At 48.5% G+C, this 18,593-nt stretch overlaps 1 protein-coding gene and 1 non-coding gene across 3 annotated transcripts in view; one reads left to right on the forward strand and one right to left on the reverse strand.

Annotated features, from left to right (window-relative positions):
- Positions 1 to 18,593, reverse strand: part of spag6 (sperm associated antigen 6) — a 430,527-nt gene that overhangs the window by 36,607 nt on the left and 375,327 nt on the right. The window lies entirely within an intron of this gene.
- On the forward strand, positions 4,168 to 4,239 carry trnae-uuc (transfer RNA glutamic acid (anticodon UUC)). Its single transcript has one exon. It is a non-coding gene; the product is annotated as a tRNA-Glu (tRNA).

Genomic DNA, 18,593 nt, shown 5'->3' on the forward strand with positions numbered 1-18,593 from the left:
CCAGCCCGCTCCTGAACCTGTGGCTCTCGACCCACCCTTGAGGCGGTCAACCAGAATTCGTCGCCCACCTCAGAGACTAAATATATGAACTTTGCAGACTTATGGACTCTCTGAATTGTTTTGTTGCTTTGTTTGATTGTTTCCCTGGCTTGTATATAGTGTTGATCTCGTTACTCTTGTTGCATACTATCATATGAAAATGAACAATACCCCCTCCCAACCAACCCCAACCCATGACAAAACACAAATTCTAAGCTCATTAAACCCAGCCAAACAGGTCGGCTCCCCCCCACCCGCCGGGTACACCACCCCAAACTGAACACCCTTCTTGTATAAGTAAGCCTTGGCCTTGTTGAATGCCGTCCACTTCCTCACCAGTTCAGCTCCAACGTCTTGGTAGATCCTGAGGTAGTTACCTTCCCATTTCCAGCCCCGGAGTTCCTTGGCCCGCTTCAGGACCCACTCCAACTCCTGAAAGCTGTGAAACCAAACAATGACTGCTTGTGGCGGTTCGCTCAGTTGGTGCATCTGCCTATGAGCTCTGTCCAGCTCTGGTGGGGACTTGGGTCCACCCTCCCTCATCATCTCCCAAACATTTGTGAAAAATACACAGTGGGAGTTGAGCCTTCCACACTCTCTGGCAACCCCACCACTCTGAGGTAATGCCTCCTCGAACGGTTCTCAAGATCACGACTTTAGCCCTCAGCAACTTACTCTCACCAGCTACCATGGCAATCTCAGCCTCCAACAAGGAAATTTGCTCACTGTGTCTCGTCAAACTCTTCTCCACTCCCTCTAAAACCTCATCATGCTCTTTCACCATCCCCGAGGTCTTCTCCAATTTCGATCTGCTAGGTCCCAGGGCCTCCTCGATCAACCTTTGACGGCCCTCAGACATCGCTCGCCACTGCTTTTCATACTGCTTGTTGAACTCCATTGATAGCACACCGGCAAGCATGTCTGCCATTATTGGAGCGGCCGCAGTCACTGGAGCAGCCACCGCCATTTTGTTCACAGAGTCGCCACGCGAAGCCTCAGAGTCGGTCGACGAATTTCTGTCCACCAGTTTCTTACCCCCAGCCTTTCTTGGCATTTTTCTGATGCAAGAACTTGGGGCTGGATTCTCTGCCCTGCTGCTCCACATTTCTGCTTCACCCTGTCATGATATTCAGGTGAACATCACAGCACATACATACACACATAATGATGGACAGATCAACGGACCAATCAACACACACAACACGACAGCCAATCACGGACAAGAGCATACACAGTACAAAGCAGGGAACACGACACTTCCTGGGCACTCGAGCAGGAGAGCTCAGGGCACAAACCTCATTGCCAGCCACTCAGAGTTTCACCATGTGCTGAATACCAGAGTTTACTATGTTTATAGTTCAATGAAATAAAACTGCGTTGTACCATACGCAACCGTGTTGGTTCGTCTGTGTGTCCGAGTACCCAACACTTCATGATACCAGGAGTGAATTGACACCTACCCACAAATCTGCCATCCTGCGCCATGGACACCGTCAACACATCGCAGCCGCTGCAAGTCGCTGGGAACTTCGGCGTAAATTGGAAGCTATTCAAGCAGCACTTCCAGTTCTTTCTGGAAGCCAACGAAAGAGGGAGCGCCTCGGACACCAGAAAGACCGCCATCCTCCTCACCACCGCAGTGCAGCACACCATCCATGTCTACAACTCCCTGGTGTCCGCGGAAGGCGAGGACAAATCCAAATACGAGACGGTCCTTTTCAAGCTCGACCAACACGTCAACGAGAGCTTCGAGAGATATGTCTTCCAGCAGCGCCTGCAAGGTAAGGATGAGCTCTTTCAGTCATTCCTTACCCATCTCCGCATCCTCGCGCAGTCCTGCGGTTACGACACCACCTCGGACTCCATGATTCGGGACCAGATCGTTTTTGGGGTCACCTCGGGCACCCTACGCCAGCAGCTTTTAAAAATAAAAGGCCTCACCTTAGCCTCCGCAATCGAAGCCTGTGTCCTGCACGAAAACACGACTAGCCGCTATGCACAATTTCAGGCGACCGAATCGGCGCAGCGGGAGTCCTACGCAGCCGGATCGGTGAGCCAGGTGCCCCACGAGGCCGAACGGGTCCAGGCGATCGAGTTCCTCCCGGCCCGCGGCCTGGACGACGTCGGCTATTTTGCGCGCTTTTCGAGGCCTACCGCGCTTGTGCGCGCCAAAACCTATGGCAACACTGAGGGACGTGATGCACAGGCACGCCCGACGCAAGACCAAACTGCGCATGCGCAGTGGCGCAACGAACGTCATGACGTCACGACGTGCGGCAACTGTGGAGCTACACATTTAAAGCGGCAATGTCCCGCAAGAACCCGACAATGACTATGCTGTGGCAAGGTGGGCCACTACTCTGCTTACTGTCGAGCAGCTCAACCTGTCAATCTTCCACAACTCCGACAACCTCGCAGGGACGTGCGGACCATTCAGCCTCCCCATTACGAATCTTGCCCAGACGACATCCAGACCGGTGACACAGATGACCGAGACGCCTTCCGTGTTGCGGTCATTGATGGGAAATGAGTTAACACGATCAATCCGGGTGATGAATGGTGTGCCACCCTGACGGTCAAGCCGAATTCGTCGCCCACCTACTAGACTGGACTTATGAGACTGTTTATACATTGAACTCATGCAACCACTTTGTTAATTATGTTTATGTTCTCATCGTTACAGGAATTTGCTTTATTGTTCCAACGTTTCCCCGTTCTTTGTTCATGGTACAACCTCGTTGTTATGTCACACCCGACATCGCCCCTTGTATATAGTTAAACCCCATGTACATGCTGTAAATATTGCAAACACACACATTTAGCTACACTCAGTACACATCTCTATTTATAACCACGTAGGCATATAATCCTGTAAAAAAGGGGGGATGTCATGATATTCAGGTGAACATCACAGCACATACATACACACATAATGATGGACAGATCAACCGACCAATCAACACACACAACCGACAGCCAATCACAGACAAGAGCATACACAGTACAAAGCAGGGAACACGACACTTCCTGGAGTCTCGAGCAGGAGAGAGCTCAGGGCACAGACCTCATTGCCAGCCACTCAGAGGTTCACCATGTGCTGAATACCAGAGTTTACTATGTTTATAGTTCAATGAAATAAAACTGCGTTGTACCATACGCAACCGTGTTGGTTCGTCTGTGTGTCAGAGTACCCAACACTTCACACCCCACCGGCGGGATGCTCCATTACGCCGGCTGGTCAATGGGGTTTCCCATTGTGGGACGGCCCCACGCCGTCGGGAAACCCCCGGGCAGACGGCAATATGGAGCATCCCGCCGGCGGAGAATCCAGCCCTTTGTGTCTTCAAGTGGATAGGATTTCCAATCAAAACTACTCCAATACTGGGCAAAAAGGGCCGAAAAACAAGTGCCCTCGAGGGAGCTATCTTGTGCACGACTTCTCCTTACATGCCACCACTGGAAGTCCACTGTCCTGCTTTTTTAACAGTGACTGTAGGTCGTTAATGAAAATTGTGGATACTTTTTAATATCCACATTAATATAACCCAATCAGACAGATGGCATCCATGGAAGGCACTTAGTTGAGAATATATGTTGATCATTTAATATTGTTTCCGGCTCAAACATGAGCTAACTCAACTTTAATGAAAAAAAATGCCTGAGTGGAATGGATTTTCTTATAGGGGCTAGGAGGCCAATGGGATTTTGCCATGGTTTCATCCAGTTAATTACACTTCTCTACTCGCACCCAAGACACCTGTTACAAAAGGTGGGATCATATTTTCTCAATAAAAAACTATAAGTCAGTTTCTCCCTTTTTAATTCCCCAACTCCATGGTGATTCACATTGTACAGTAAGGCTGGAAAAACTAAATTGCTTTTGAGCTTGACATGAATCAATGCATTTATCCTTCCTGGTGATGGATGAAGTGTAACCATTTGCACTTGACCATTGAAAACTTTAAAACTGGTACTTTTGATAATTGGTACGACCCTTTAAATTTTACTTCTGAATATTGCAGCAATTATCATTATTCTCACTTGCAAAGCATATTTAACAAATAATGCAATGTATTCAATTGGAATTAATTTCCATCTCTTCAGAGGGAGCCAGCGTGCCATCAATTTTCCTTGATGGTCTAGTGGTTAGGATTCGGAGCTTTCACCGCCATGGCCTGGGTTCAATTCCCGGTCAGGGAATGACAAGCTTGTCTAAACAATATGCTAGGGTACGGGGAATAGGCATGGGAATGGCACTAAGTCATAGCGTTCACTTGGAGAACTGGTGCAGACATGATATACCAAATGGCATCCTTCTGCACTGTAACAATTCTGTAATTCTAAACATAAAGCTAGTGTTGCCTGTCAAAAACAACTGGGATGCAAAGGTATCATGCAAATAAGAAAAAGACTTGATTACAAATTATTATTCCACCCCTTAAATGTTTACTAAAGTACAAAACAATTAACAAACTGCCCTGATGCTGCTGGCTGGAGACCTTGTGTAAAAAGGTTACATTTTATCCCTGCTCCCTTAATAATAATAATCATTTATTGTCACAAGTAGGCTTCAGTGAAGTTACTGTGAAAAGCCACATTCTGGCACCTGTTCAGGGAGGCCGGTACGGGAATTGAATCCACGCTGCTGCCATTGTTCTGCATTACAAGCCAGCTGTTTAGCCCACTGTGCTAAACCAGCCCCTGAGTGAACTATAGGTTAAAAAATCTGCAAATTGGTACCTTAACTTTTAAATTGCAATTTAACCACCTCGCATAAGATGAAAAAAGTGTGATGGTTCAGTGGTATGCATAAAAAACAAAGCATATGTATGGGCCTAAGATGAGTCACATTTGCTGCAGTGTAATTGTGCTTCCTGGTTTGGGATCTGTGTGGATACCGTTCATGCCACACAAGTGCCAGCCAAAGATTATCCAACAAGAGAGTCGAATCCCTTCCCCATAACATTCAGTGGCATTAAATGAAGATGCTGAGAAAGGGTATTCAACAGATCATGGGCTGAAGTAGCAGTTGCCAATGGTGGAGCAATGGTTTTGATCTTGGGAACCAATGCAGGAATAGAAGGCTGCAGGCAAACGTAGAGTTGGAAAAAGTGAGATTGAGAATCTTAAATCATTTTCTACACACAGAAAGCCAGTGGAGCTTGGTAAGGATAGAAGTGATAGGGGTGTGGGCATTACGGCAAGTAAGAACAAGGGTCACGGTATACAAAATAATTCATTGTTTCTTTAGGGTAGAAATAGCGAGGTTCGCAAGGAACAAATTGGAGCAGTCCAGCGGCGAGGTATTTAAGAAGTTTGGAAAGGAGACCACTGAGAAATTAGGCCACTGGACTGAGAAGGAAATTTTGAGTAGTATGGGTGAGAATGTTTAACAGCTTTCATGAAAGAGACAAGCTTAGCAGCTTGGGAAGTCAGGAGGTGAGAAGAACATGGCAGAGACTGTACAGTATGGGGGATGTGGATGATCAAAGAAGGAATGAGCAAGGAGGAGGCTGGAGGTGCAGTATAGGAAACAATGGATTGAAGGCCTTTAATTGTGGATTTAATGGAACCTGTTGTGGCAGGGCTCATGGCGGCTAGACCCACTTACCTGCAGGAGAGGTCATGTGCCAGTCTCCCGGCAGCATGAGAACCTCCCCCGAGTAAATTGTAGAAAGGAAGCAGCTAATGCAGGACTTCCAGCCACCTGCAGTGGGACGTCAATAAGGCACATTATCCCTGAGGCCACTGCAATTTAGTGGTGCCTCAGGGATTAAGTGGGGGCCGCATGCGTTTCCCACATCCTTGGACGTCTGCCCAGCAAACTCTGTCAGGTAAGTCCCTTGTTATCAGGCAAGCTGTGCCTGACGGAGGGACCTGGCATCAGGAATGGGAGGGGTTGCTGAAAGCCACCCTCTTCCCTTACCTCTGATCCCCCTCTCTCGTGATCCCCACCCCACGATCCCCATCCTCCCATCACTCACCTTTGGTCTGGAATGATCTGGGAGAAGGAACTGAAGGCACTGTTGCTAAGTTTGCAGATGATACAAAGATCTGTAGAGGGACAGGTAGTATTGAGGAAGCAAGGGGGCTGCAAAAGGATTTGGGCAGGCTAGGAGAGTAGGCAATGAAGTGGCAAATGAAATACAATATGGAAAAGTGTGAGGTTATGCACTTTGGAAGGAGGAATGGAGGCGCAGACGATTTTCTAAATGAGGAAATGCTTACGGAATCAGAAGCACAAAGGGATTTGGGAGTCCTTGTTCACCATTCACTTAAGGTTAACGTGCAGGTTCAGTCGGCATTTAAGAAGGTAAATGCGGGACTTCCGGTGGCGGGAGGTAGGAGGAAGCCGCATGTTGGAGGGCTCCCGCCGAGAATTGATTTTTCAGAGTTTTGATGCCCCGTCCCAGGGGCAGCTTTTGATTAAACAAAGGTAGGAAGGCATAGAGAAGAGAGATGTCCAAATCTCAAAGAAAAATGGCCGTGATAAAGGGGGCTAATGAAGCTCTGCCGTTGAGTGGAAAGGTCGGCTCAGAAACTGGACGGAAGGTGGAGGCTGGGGCGCCGGGTGAGGTCGCACTGCTCACAGCAGAAAGAATGACCGAAGCGATGGCCGTGGAACTGGAAAAACAGTTCACAAAGCACATGGAAGCGATGAGAAAGGAGATGGAGGCGGTATTCAAAGTGCTGGTGGAGGAGGGATTGTCCCGGTGAGGGCAGCGGTATCGAGTGCAGCGGCTGAGGTGCGGGAGCAGGTTGAGACATTGAAGGAAGTGGAAGAGGCATTATCGCAACTGTTATGAGCTAGGGTATAGAGAACCCCAAAGTGTATCATGGAGTTCACCTGACCCTCAACTTTTAATAGATTGCATGGCCCACTCTACAGATGTGGTACAGCAGAAATGGAAAAGTAGTTTTTAAAGCAAAACTATGTTTATTCTATGAACTCAAGTTAACCTTTTTAAACCATGCAGTGAGCATCTTAGCAACCATCAATTCAAATACAACCCCCAAAGAATACAACACTAAGTAATCCTTAATAACTTCCCAAACAACATGCAGAAGACAAAAGAAACACCTTTTAACAGAAGCACATTAGGTTTACATTCACTACTGAGAACATTTATAATTCTGAATTCACCAAATGATCAAGAGATAGTCTTTTCATGGCAGAGAGAACAACAGTACAGCTGCTTTGTCTGGCTTCAGCTCCAACACTGAAAACAAAACTAAAACACCCCCTGCAGCAAACAGCCTAAAACAAAAGTAAAAAGCTGACAGACACCCAATTCCACCCACTCTCTGACATCACTGCAGTAGCAAACACCCATTTCTTAAAGGTATTCTCACTACAGATATTTATATACGCACCCATTTCTTAAAGGTACTCTCACATGACACAACAGAGTGATCAACTCATCTCGATGGGGAAGGAGCTGCGGAGGGTGATAGAGACCAAAGAGGGTCTGCGAGCCAAAATGGAAGACCTGGAAAACTGATCCAGGCAGCAGAATCTGAGGATCGTGGGTCTGCCCAACAGGGTGGAAGGCCCGAGGCCGACAGATTATTTTGCCACGATGTTGGCAGAGCTATTGGGGGAGGGGGAAGATCCCTCTCGATAGGAACTGGATCAGGCTCTTAGGTCGCGGAGGTCTATGCCAAAGGCGAGTCAGCCGCCAAGAGTAGTGACTGTTTGTTTCCGTAGGTACCGTGTGAAGGAGAAGGTCCTGTGCTGGGCAAAGCAGAAGCGGGAGGGGCAGTGGGCTGGAGTTGGTATACGCATATACCAGGACGTTACTGTGGAGTTGGCGAAGAGGCAGGTGGCCTTCGGCCGAGTGAAGACGGCACTGTATAACAGCAGGGTGCGGTACGGCATAGTGTATCCAGTTAAGTTGAGGGTGACCTACAAATCCAAAGACTTTTATTTTGAGACGGCGGAGATGTTTGGGAAGGCAGACTGACTGACAGAATTGGGAGATGAGACTGAGGACTGGTCTTGTACTGAGGGTAGGGGGTTTGTAGGAGAGTATGTAGCTTTACAGTCCCGTAACAGCCTCCCGAACAGGCGCCGGAATGTGGCGACTAGGGGCTTTTCACAGTAACTTCATTGAAGCCTACTTGTGACAATAAGCGATTTTCATTTTCATTTCATTTTATGTAGCTTTATCTTTTCACTGCATGTTGTTGTATGTACTAAATGAGTCAGCGCTGTCTATTTGGACAAGGTAAGAGTTGGGACTGTCCTTTGCAATGATGGTGCTTTGGGCCTTGTGTGTTTGTGCTGGGGCTGTGTGTCAAAGGGGATTTCTTTGTTTTCCTGGGACCGGGCAGGGGGGAAGGAGACCCGGGCGGGGGCCTCCACATTGGCTGGTTTAAGCCCGCCAGTGAGGTGGGAGGAGGGGCTGCGGCCATCAGAGCCTGGTAGAACAGGTTTCGATGAGCCTAGCCGGGATGAAAGGTTGGGGGAAGGGACCAATACTGGGTGAGGTATTTTCGAGAGGATGTGGAGGGGAGGAGTCTGGGAGGAGGCGTGGGGGGTTTACAATTCATGGGTTGTGGTAAACCACGTTATTGTATTATATGCATTGTGCTGTATCATGCATGCCTGGGCTTGTCCAGACTGGCTCTGCTGTGGCACCTCCCTTCGGGCTTCTGTATAAAAGCGGCAAGTCTCCGCCTCCGGACCCAGTTTGGGTCCAGAGGCATGAGGCTTGTTGTTTAGTGTATTAAAGCCTCAGTTACATTTATCACTCGTCATGTATTATTGATGGTGCATCATGGGTGTCATTCATTGTATACTTTCGGGGGTTAGATGGCCTTGAGGGTGCTAGCTATGAAGAAAGGTTGCGTAGATTAGAATTGTTTTCATTGGAAAGTCGGAGGTTGAGGGGGGATCTGATTGAGGTCTATATATGTTAATGGTGACCATGGGCGATTCCAGATTCCTTTTTTGAAATTTTTGAAATTTGATGCTTATATTGTCATGCAGACTGTTGTTTGGGGGTTGGTGGGAGGATGGGATCGTTGTTGTTAAGGGGTTTGACATTGTATCCGTTACCGTATACTATTTGTTGGTGCGGGTAAATTTTGAAGAAAATGTGAAAAAGGAGAATAAAGACATTTTTTTTTAAAAGGAGGCAAATGCAATGTTAACATGCATGTCAAGAGGGCTAGAATACAAGGCCACGGATGTACTTCTGAGGATGTATAAGGCTCTGGTAAGATCCCATTTAGAATGTTGTGAGCAGTTTTGGGCCCCGTACCTAAGGAAGGATGGCCTTGTAAAGGGTCCAGAGGAGATTCACAAGAATGATCCCTGGAATTAACAGTTTGTCGTATGAGGAACGGTTGAGGACTCTGGGTCTGTACTCGGAGTTTAGAAGGATGATGGGGGATCTTATTGAAACTTACAGGATACTGCGAGGCCTGGAAAGAGTGGACGTGGAGAGGATGTTTTCGCTTGTAGGAAAAACTAGAACCAGAGGACACAATCTCAGACTAAAGGGACGATCCTTTAAAACAGAGATGAGGAGGTATTTCTTCAGCCAGAGGGTCTGAATCTGTGGAACTCTTTGCCACAGAAGGCTGTGGAGGCCAAATCACTGAGTGTCTTTAAGACAGAGATAGATAGGTTCTTGATTAATAAGGGGATCAGGGGTTCTGGGGAGAAGGCAGGAGAATGGACAGAAAAATATCAGCCATGATTGAATGGCAGAGCAGACTCGATGGGCCGATTGGCCTAATTCTGCTCCTATATCTTATGGTCTTATGGGTCCCTTGTCAATCCTGGACCTCTGGTAAATGCATCGTTGCCAGCTGTCACTGGGGATGGCAGCAAGATTGGAAACTCTGATAGGCAGGATTTCAGCTGCCAGAGACCTCAATTGTAGGGAGGCCGGATGGTGGCCATGTACATGCCTGAAGGGAATTTGTTTCTGTTGGGCCTCCCTCATGGAACTGATGGAGGTTCCCCAACAGTCCCTGTCCAGTCGGCGATGGCGTGTTAGGTACACTGGTATAACACTGGCTGCAACTGGGTGCAGCATAGATCAAAAAGATACTCCAGACCTTGAAGTTAGTTCAATCAGGTTTATTGAACTAATAGCACAGTTAGCAGTTCGATTCTCTGCTAACTTAAGTGTGGTTACTCTGTCTGACTAAACCAGACTAGCTCTTAGCCACGTGGTGGGGGTGTGAGATTGTAAAAACACCCTTGACTGACTCTCTAGATGTTCATCAGTGGAAAGAGACGGAGTGTGAGTGCCTCGTGTCTTTTATAGTCAGATGCCACCCCGAGTGTCCTCCTGCCTGCTTATTGGCCATGTCCTGTTCTCTGTGTCCATTAGCTGCTTGTCTGTATATCATTATGTGTGTGTCCGCATATCATGACAGGCGGGACCACCATCTGCCACACAAAATCAGATCCAATATGTCTGTGCCACACTCATGTTTGGCACCCTGGGGCATGATAGAGGTTGGTCAGACTGGTCAAATTGTTATGAAGAGCAAGAGTTGCATTTGCGCCTCAGCTTCTGGAGGTTCTTAGAGTAATATTAGGAACGGTTATGGAAGGTAGGTTGTGGTTGACTTTGAGGTGATTGAGGAAAAGTTGGTAATAGATGCCTGAGCAAATTACTTGCCGTACATTTCAGTTGATGGTCAGAAGACTCATGAGGTTGCTTTGCAGCAGGAAAACAGTGGAAATGGGACGTTGTTCAGCTTCTGGTGATAACAAGGACATCAAAGGAGAAAGCAAGGAAGTTGTTGAGGTAATGAACAGAAGTGTCAATATCAGCCACGTGGAAAGACAAGGTTTGGGAATATTAGAGCGCGATATGGTTTGTGTGAGGAAAGATTGTTTTTTTAGGGGTGGAAGGTGATGGTGAGGAGTTAGGGAGAGAGAGGGAGAAATGTTTGTGGTGATGTGCATCAATGTAAATGCATGTACGCTAGCTAGACACTAGAGGGAGCACCAGAAACATCACACACACACTCAACCAATAGATAAGTTAGATAGGACAGGACCAATAGACATTCACGATACACAAGGAGGTGACACGACCACAGTGAGACATTACACCAAGCCATATATAAAGGACACCACACACATGATCTGCCTCTTTCCAGTGGAGACAGTCAATGAGAACAGACACAGGGTTGATTCAATATTACACCCACCACGTGGATTGCATAAGCTGGTTAGTCAGTCTGGGTAGCTATAGTAGGATTAGCAGTAGTGTCGAACCCGAGTAATAGAAGTGTAACTAGTTTAATAAACGTGTTGAAGTTATCTCCACGTCTGAACCTTCCTTTATCAAGTGCACCACAAGGAAGCCGCTTATGTTACACCTACAACATAACAAATCATGGTACCAGCAGTGAACTGTTTCAATCCATATAGCCATACCTCAGCGTACAGTGACAACCAGCAACAATACCCAGGCAAGATGTTCGAGATCCGGGTTCCGCAGCAGCTCCAGTGTCACGGCGATCTCCGCGAAAACTGGCGGGCATTCCAGCAAAAGTTTGAAATCTTCCTGCTGGCAGCCGAACTAGAAGAAGTGGCCGATCCTGAAAAAACGGAGCTTCTCCTCACCATAGCCGGTGCCAGAGCAGAAGAAATCTTTTAAAAATTCAAGTTCTCGAAGGGGCAAAACAGGAGCGACTTCCAGGCAGTCCTGGACAAATTCGGCAAATACTGTGAGGAAAACACACTCCAACCAGCAAGAAAAGGTAAGAGAAGCGCCAGTACTCACCACAAAGCCGAAATCCCGGAGCAGAGAACAGTTTTCATCGGCGGCCATCTTGCTAAAGGGCAACTACCCTTGTGCAGTTGCGCGAGAAGCGCGCAGAACGGGAAAGTCCGTTTGCGCATGCGCGGCAATCACGAAAAAGGCCCAATGTAAAGGAACAGCGATTTGCGCATGCGCAATCGCTTCCTTCGCGCTATGTCACATGCGTCATGACGTCAGAGGCCCCGGACCACGCCCATTTAAAGGGGAAACGTCTCAAATCAAAGAAAAAATCTTTTAAAGCCGTAAAACAACCTTCCTTCACCTGGAATGGCAGCACAATGCCTCAAATTGAACCAGGGAATGAAATTAACCTCCGAAGAACCCTGCAACAACCAGTTACCTACGCCCAAACCGATGATTCCGACCTTGAATACTTCGATACCGACCTTTACATTTTCTCTGGACCTCGCGAGCCCAATGCCAGCTCAGACACAAACAGTGATCATAGAATTTACAGTGCAGAAGGAGGCCATTCGGCCCATCGAGTCTGCACCGGCTCTTGGAAAGAGCACCCTACCCAAGGCCAACACCTCCACCCTATCCCCATAACCCAGTAACCCCACCTAACACTAAGGGCAATTTTGGACACTAAGGGCAATTTAACATGGCCAATCCACCTAACCTGCACGTCTTTGGACTGTGGGAGGAAACCGGAGCACCCGGAGGAAACCCACGCACACACGGGGAGGATGTGCAGACTCCGCACAGACAGTGACCCAAGCCGGAATCGAACCTGGGACCCTGGAGCTGTGAAGCAATTGTGCTATCCACAATGCTACCGTGCTGCCCCCTGTCTGCCCCCATGATATGGTCCTAGACGACAACGACTCAGACAAACCTTTCACCTTGGGAGGCTACCTCAGTACCAAATCCGAACCGCAACTAGACGTGTTGTACATTGGCGATCCCCGTACTGAATCCGACGCAGACGTGGATTCGTTCTTCGGATTTGAGGATCTTCAGCCCAGCATCTTCGACATCCCGACTCGTGAGTGCAGGATGATGCTGAAGCCTGAAACCAAGAGACAGAGAGTGGTACAAGCCCACAGAGAGCGGCCTGCTGCCACACAGAGCGTGGTCCACGCACCGCTCAGCGTTCCCGACTCTACGAAAGAAGACATGCAAGACACCACACCACAGTCCTTGCATGAACAAGTGACTCCAGTGTCACAAGCCTCCATAGCGAGCTCGTGGACAGACTCCACGATATAAGAAACACAAGACTCCAGAGCGCAGTCCTTGCACACACAAGACGTTACTCCAGTGTCACAAGTCTCCGCGGTGAGCTCATGGACAGCCTCCATGATAGAAGCAACGCAAGACTCCGACGCGCAGTCCTTGCAGGAACAAGACCATGAGGGTCTAGAAACCTCCTCTGACCAACTAGCGGCAGACGATGCAAGTCTGCCATGCTCAAGTAAACAGCAAGAAGACTATGAAAGTCTACCACGCTCCAGTGCACAGCAGGACGACCATGACGGTCAATCATGCTACAGTGAAGAACAAAGCGACGATGACAGTCCAAGCCCAAATGAAGGTCAACAGCAAGACAATGACAGTCCACCCACATTGTTTGCGCCACCAGATGAAGACTCTGAGAATTTACCCAACCCAAGTGAACAACAAGCAGCTACTGAGGATCTACCCACGGTATGTGACACGAGTGACGACAGCATCTCACTTCCCATGCAAGACGTGCAAAGTGACAGACCTCAGCTAGTGTGTACAGAGGCACTCGAAGATCATTGTGAGACCACTGGTGACTCCGGTGACACCACGATACTTCCACCCTCATTCGCTCGAACCTCTCCACAAGTCAATGCATTCCTGCATGTTCCGACTTCAGACGTGCAGCTTCAAGAAATCTCAGCTGACTCCAGTGAACCCGCTAAGACTCCGGGCGGGAAGCATCAACAAAACAACACTGACTCAGTTAAAACAGACCAGACTCCAGATGGGGAGCATCCAAACGCCGACTCTGATTCACGTAAGCCGGACTTTACTCCAGACAGGGAGTGCCGCAACCTCAGTGATGGCACGCTCAGGGTGACAGCAGATGCCACAACGACAGGAGATGGATCACTTAACAATTACACTGGGTCAGTCATAACAAGCAGCGGCTACAGTCCAAGAAGAATACACCAATATTCACCACAGCTATAGCCACACTTTTTTTCCACACCAGCAGTGCAGCCAATGACAGCTCATGCTGGACAAACCCAGTTTCAGGCATGCAGCAGCCAGCAGTCTATGCAGCATATTCTCAAACAGGCCAGCACTACGGGATTGCTCACTAATGGAATCAAGACCGAAGGAGGACTACCGCAAGCGCAATCTGCACTACAGACTGGATTCCTTAGTTACAGCCCAGGGTTTGCTGCACCCCAGCCTGGCCAGACGGCATATTCCTATCAGATGCAAGGTTCTAGTTTCACACCATCACCAGGTATTTATGCCAGCAGCAATTCTGTTTCCAATTCAACAAGCTTCAACGGTTCTCAGCAGGATCACCCTTCCAGCACAGCATGTGGCCAGAACCATTATATACAGTCTTATCGAACTTCAACATATGGCACATCCATGACCTCGAATGATACTGTTGATGGTACCTCTTCAACGTCAACACCTTATCAGCTACAAGATGCCATCCGACAGCACCATCACAAACATCGAAAAAAGAAAGGGACTCCAAATCAGACAGCGAAGTGATTTGACCACTTCTTGCTTCCTGTGGCACAGGGACGTTGATGGCGTTCATAACCAAGAGAGACATTTGACCATGATGATTGATGATTTTTGGACTCACACAAATTATTTTGACTTATTGTTTAATCACTGTTCCCATGACTTGTATATACCTTACCTTATCTACCTGTTCTTTGTTCAATTTTCTCAAAGTGTGCAGAAAATATGTAACATATAAAAAAAGGGTGATGTGGTGATGTGCATCAATGTAAATGCATGTAAGCTAGCTAGACACTAGAGGGAGCACCAGAAACATCACACACACACGCTCAACCAATAGATCAATTAGATACGACAGGACCAATAGACATTCACGATACACAAGGAGGTGACACGACCACAGGGGGGCATTACACCAACCTATATATAAAGGGCACCACACACATGATCTGCCTCTTTCCAGTGGAGACAGTCAATGAGAACAGACACAGGGTTGATTCAATATTACACCCACCACGTGGATTGAAGCAACTGGTTAGTCAGTCTGGGTAGCTATAGTAGGATTAGCAGTAGTGTTGAACCCGAGTAATAGAAGTGTAAATAGTTTCATAAACGTGTTGAAGTTATCTCCACGTCTGAACCTTCCTTTGGCAAGTGCACCACAAGGAAGCCGCTTATGTTACACCTACAACATAACAAATCAACGTTAGGCTAAGGGAGATAGCAAAGGAATAAGGCTGAATGCTGTACATGATGACAAGATCATGGTGGTGGCTGATAATAAATGGGGCAGTCATGTGGAAGATAAGATTCAGAAAATTAGCTGCAACATGAATTTGTGTTCACATGAGTCTAATTTCCCTTAAAATGCACAATTAATCTGCTTTAATCACATGTATAAAAAAGTGAATGGATGTAACATCATTATTGCTGCCCCTTTCCTGTCGGTGGCACTGTGGGGATTGTATTATAGAAAGCAAGAATTTACATTTATACAACACCATTTATAGTCAGTGATATACTTTTGAAATGTAGCCCCTGTTGCAATGTTGGAAACACAACAGCTAATTTATCACGCAGCAAGGTCCTACAAACAGCAGTAAAATAAAATACCAAATTGTCTGACTTATTTGATAGTTGAGGAATAAATGTTGACTAGAATGCCAGAACTTGCTTGCTCTGCTTCAAACATTACTGCTCAGACCTGAGATCAAAAAGCATAATCTCAGGCCTCTGCTTGCTCCTTACTGACCAGCATTTTGAAGATAGGTACCGCCACTCTGTCCAAGTTTTTTTTGGCCGCTCCTCACTTACTCCCCTTCAATTTCTCTTTTCCCCTCCCAGACTGCGCCCCGTTTTTATCCTACCTTTTTCTCTCTTTTCATCATCACCAAGGTAGACAGATATATGGGGCGCGATTCTCCACTCCCACGCCGGTTGGGAGAATCGCCTGGGCCACCAAAATTTCCGTGGACGCTGGTCCGACGCCCTCCCGTGATTCTCCCAAGCGGCGGGAATGGCCCGGTCGAGTTTCGCGGACCGCAAGCCGGAGAATCGCAGGAGACACCCAAAATGGCGATTCTCCGGCACCCCCGCTATTCTGAGGCCCGGATGAGCCGAGCGGCCAGGCCAAAACGGCGGGTTCCCCCCGGCGCCGTCCACACCTGGTCGCTGCAGTCGTGCGGTGCGTGAACGCTGGGGGGGCGGCCTGTGGGGGGGGGCGAGAGGGGATCCTACACCGGGCTTCACCTGCAATGTGGGTGGCCCGCGATCGGTGCCCACCGATCGCCGGGCCGTCCTCTCTGAAGGAGGACCTCCTTCCTTCCGCGGCCCCGCAAGATCCGTCCCCCATCTTCTTGCGGGGCGGATTTGGACAGGACGGCAACCGCGCATGCGCAGATGACGTCCGTTACGCGGCGCTGGCCGCGTCACCTATGCGGCGCCGCTTTTACACGGGCGACAAGGCCTGGCGCGGGTAGATGACGCGGCCCCGATATTGGCCCATTGTCAGGGCCTGAATCGGTCGGGACTGGGGCCGTTCCGCGCCGTCGTGAACCTCGACGGCGTTCACGACAGCGCGGCCACTTCGCCGTCGGAGTGGAGAATCCCTCGGTTTAACATTTCAGGTGAAAGATGGCACCTTAAATAATAAAGTGTTATTTAATGAAGTGTTAAATAATGAAGCTACAGATCATATGTCTAAGTCTCTGGAGTGGGCCTCAGATCCATGATGTTGTGACTCAGAGGCAAGAGTGCGGTTGCTGCGGAAAGCCTGCGATTTATGAAGTACAGTGAGGTGCAACTAGCATCATGTGACAGTCCCTCTGTACTGGAACAATGCCATCATTTTCATTCGCCACTTAATTGTAGCCCTGTCCTGCTTCAATTTTCATTTCATACTGTAACACTTAAAAAAGATTGTTCTTGTTAGATTGCTGGAACTGCAAATTCAAAAGCTTTGAAAACATTTATCCCCAAAATGAATTCCTGACTGCTGGTGTGGATTCTTGGCCCCCTAACCAGATTTGAAGTCTGAGCAGTGGCAGCAGCCTAGACAATGCCATTTACCATCAGTGGGGGAAATGGAAGAATTCAGAAAAATGTAAGGGTTACTGAATGAAGCACATGGTAATAGTTGCAGATCGGTCAGCAATGTGGTCGGCCAGCGCAAAGGGACATAATGCAGCGTTCATCATCCAGCGATATCCAAGACAACCTAATCAATACCACCCTCTAGCTCATACAGCATGAAACTTTACAACCTGAGCAAAAATAAACAAGTCATGGATAAACTTGCCCCCCCCCCCCCCCCCAAATGAGTATTAGAGCTGACACATGTGGTAAAGAAAACCCTCCCGCTCACTGAGCAGCAGAAATGACAGAGGTAACCTGCCCCATCCCATTTTGGGAAGGGTTTCTCTGCCCTGGCCCCTTGCTGGGCAGCATATAGACCCTTCTACACCAGTCCCATGCTCATGGACCAGCTCTGTAGATTATAATCAAAATCAACACCCTCTACCCCGCACTGAGGAGCATCTTGACCTTAATCCCTTATCAACATGATGGCACATTGTGGAGTATTCAGCCCTTAGATCAAAAAGCACAATCTCAGGTCTCCACTTGCTTCTTATTGACCAGCATTTTGAAGGTAGATACCATCATTCTAACCACTTTTCTATTCGCCTCTTCTCACTTCCTCCCTTTCAATTGTTCTTTTTTCCTTTCCCCTTCTCCCTCCTGGGCAATTCTCCTTTTAATCCCAATTTTCCTCTTTTTTTGTCATCAACTCTCTTCTCTCACTCTTCCCTATCCTTTTCTCTGCCATCCTTCTCTCTATCTGCATGTCCCCAGTCCTCCTTCACTCCCTGCTTCCTCTCAGTCCCCCAACCCATTCCCATCTCCCTCTTTCCCGCTTCATCTATGCTCCAATTATCCTTCTGCCCTCTAACTGCAACACCTGAATAACAGCCTTAAAAATCTTGGGCTGCATTCTCCCAAAATGAGGCTGAGTGTTGACGCCGTCGTCAAAACTGGAATTTCACAACGGCATCATCGGGCCCCCAGGTGGAGCTGTTCAATGGCCCACAAGAGGCTAGCACGGGCGCATCATGCAACGCCCGACAGACCGGCTGCCAATTCGCCGGTTCCGTCATTGACGGCGCTGCGGCTGAAATTAACAATTCTCCCCCCGCACACAGTGTCGCAGTCAAGATGGCCACCAGGAGAGCAGCGCCGCGATTTCGGGACGGCGAACTCGAGAGCTTCCTGGACACCGCGGAGGAGAGGAGGCTGGTGTAACCTGGGCCAGGACGGAGGACAGCAGGCACCATCGTTCGCCGTGCCTGGGCAGAGGAGGCAGGCGCCGTTATCGCCGTCGGGATGATGGCCTGGACTGCAGACCAGTGCAGCAAAAAGCTGCACAACCTCCTCAGGTCAGCCAGGGTGAGTACCCAGCACTGTGCCCCTGGCACCAACCCCCCTACCCCCTACACATGTGCGACCACCCCCCCCACCTCCAGGGGGACGGTTCGACTCCCATCCTGACCCACATGGCTTCACCCACCCATGCCA

This window comes from Scyliorhinus torazame, chromosome 6 (genome assembly GCF_047496885.1).
Source record: "Scyliorhinus torazame isolate Kashiwa2021f chromosome 6, sScyTor2.1, whole genome shotgun sequence".
Taxonomy (NCBI): domain Eukaryota; kingdom Metazoa; phylum Chordata; class Chondrichthyes; order Carcharhiniformes; family Scyliorhinidae; genus Scyliorhinus; species Scyliorhinus torazame.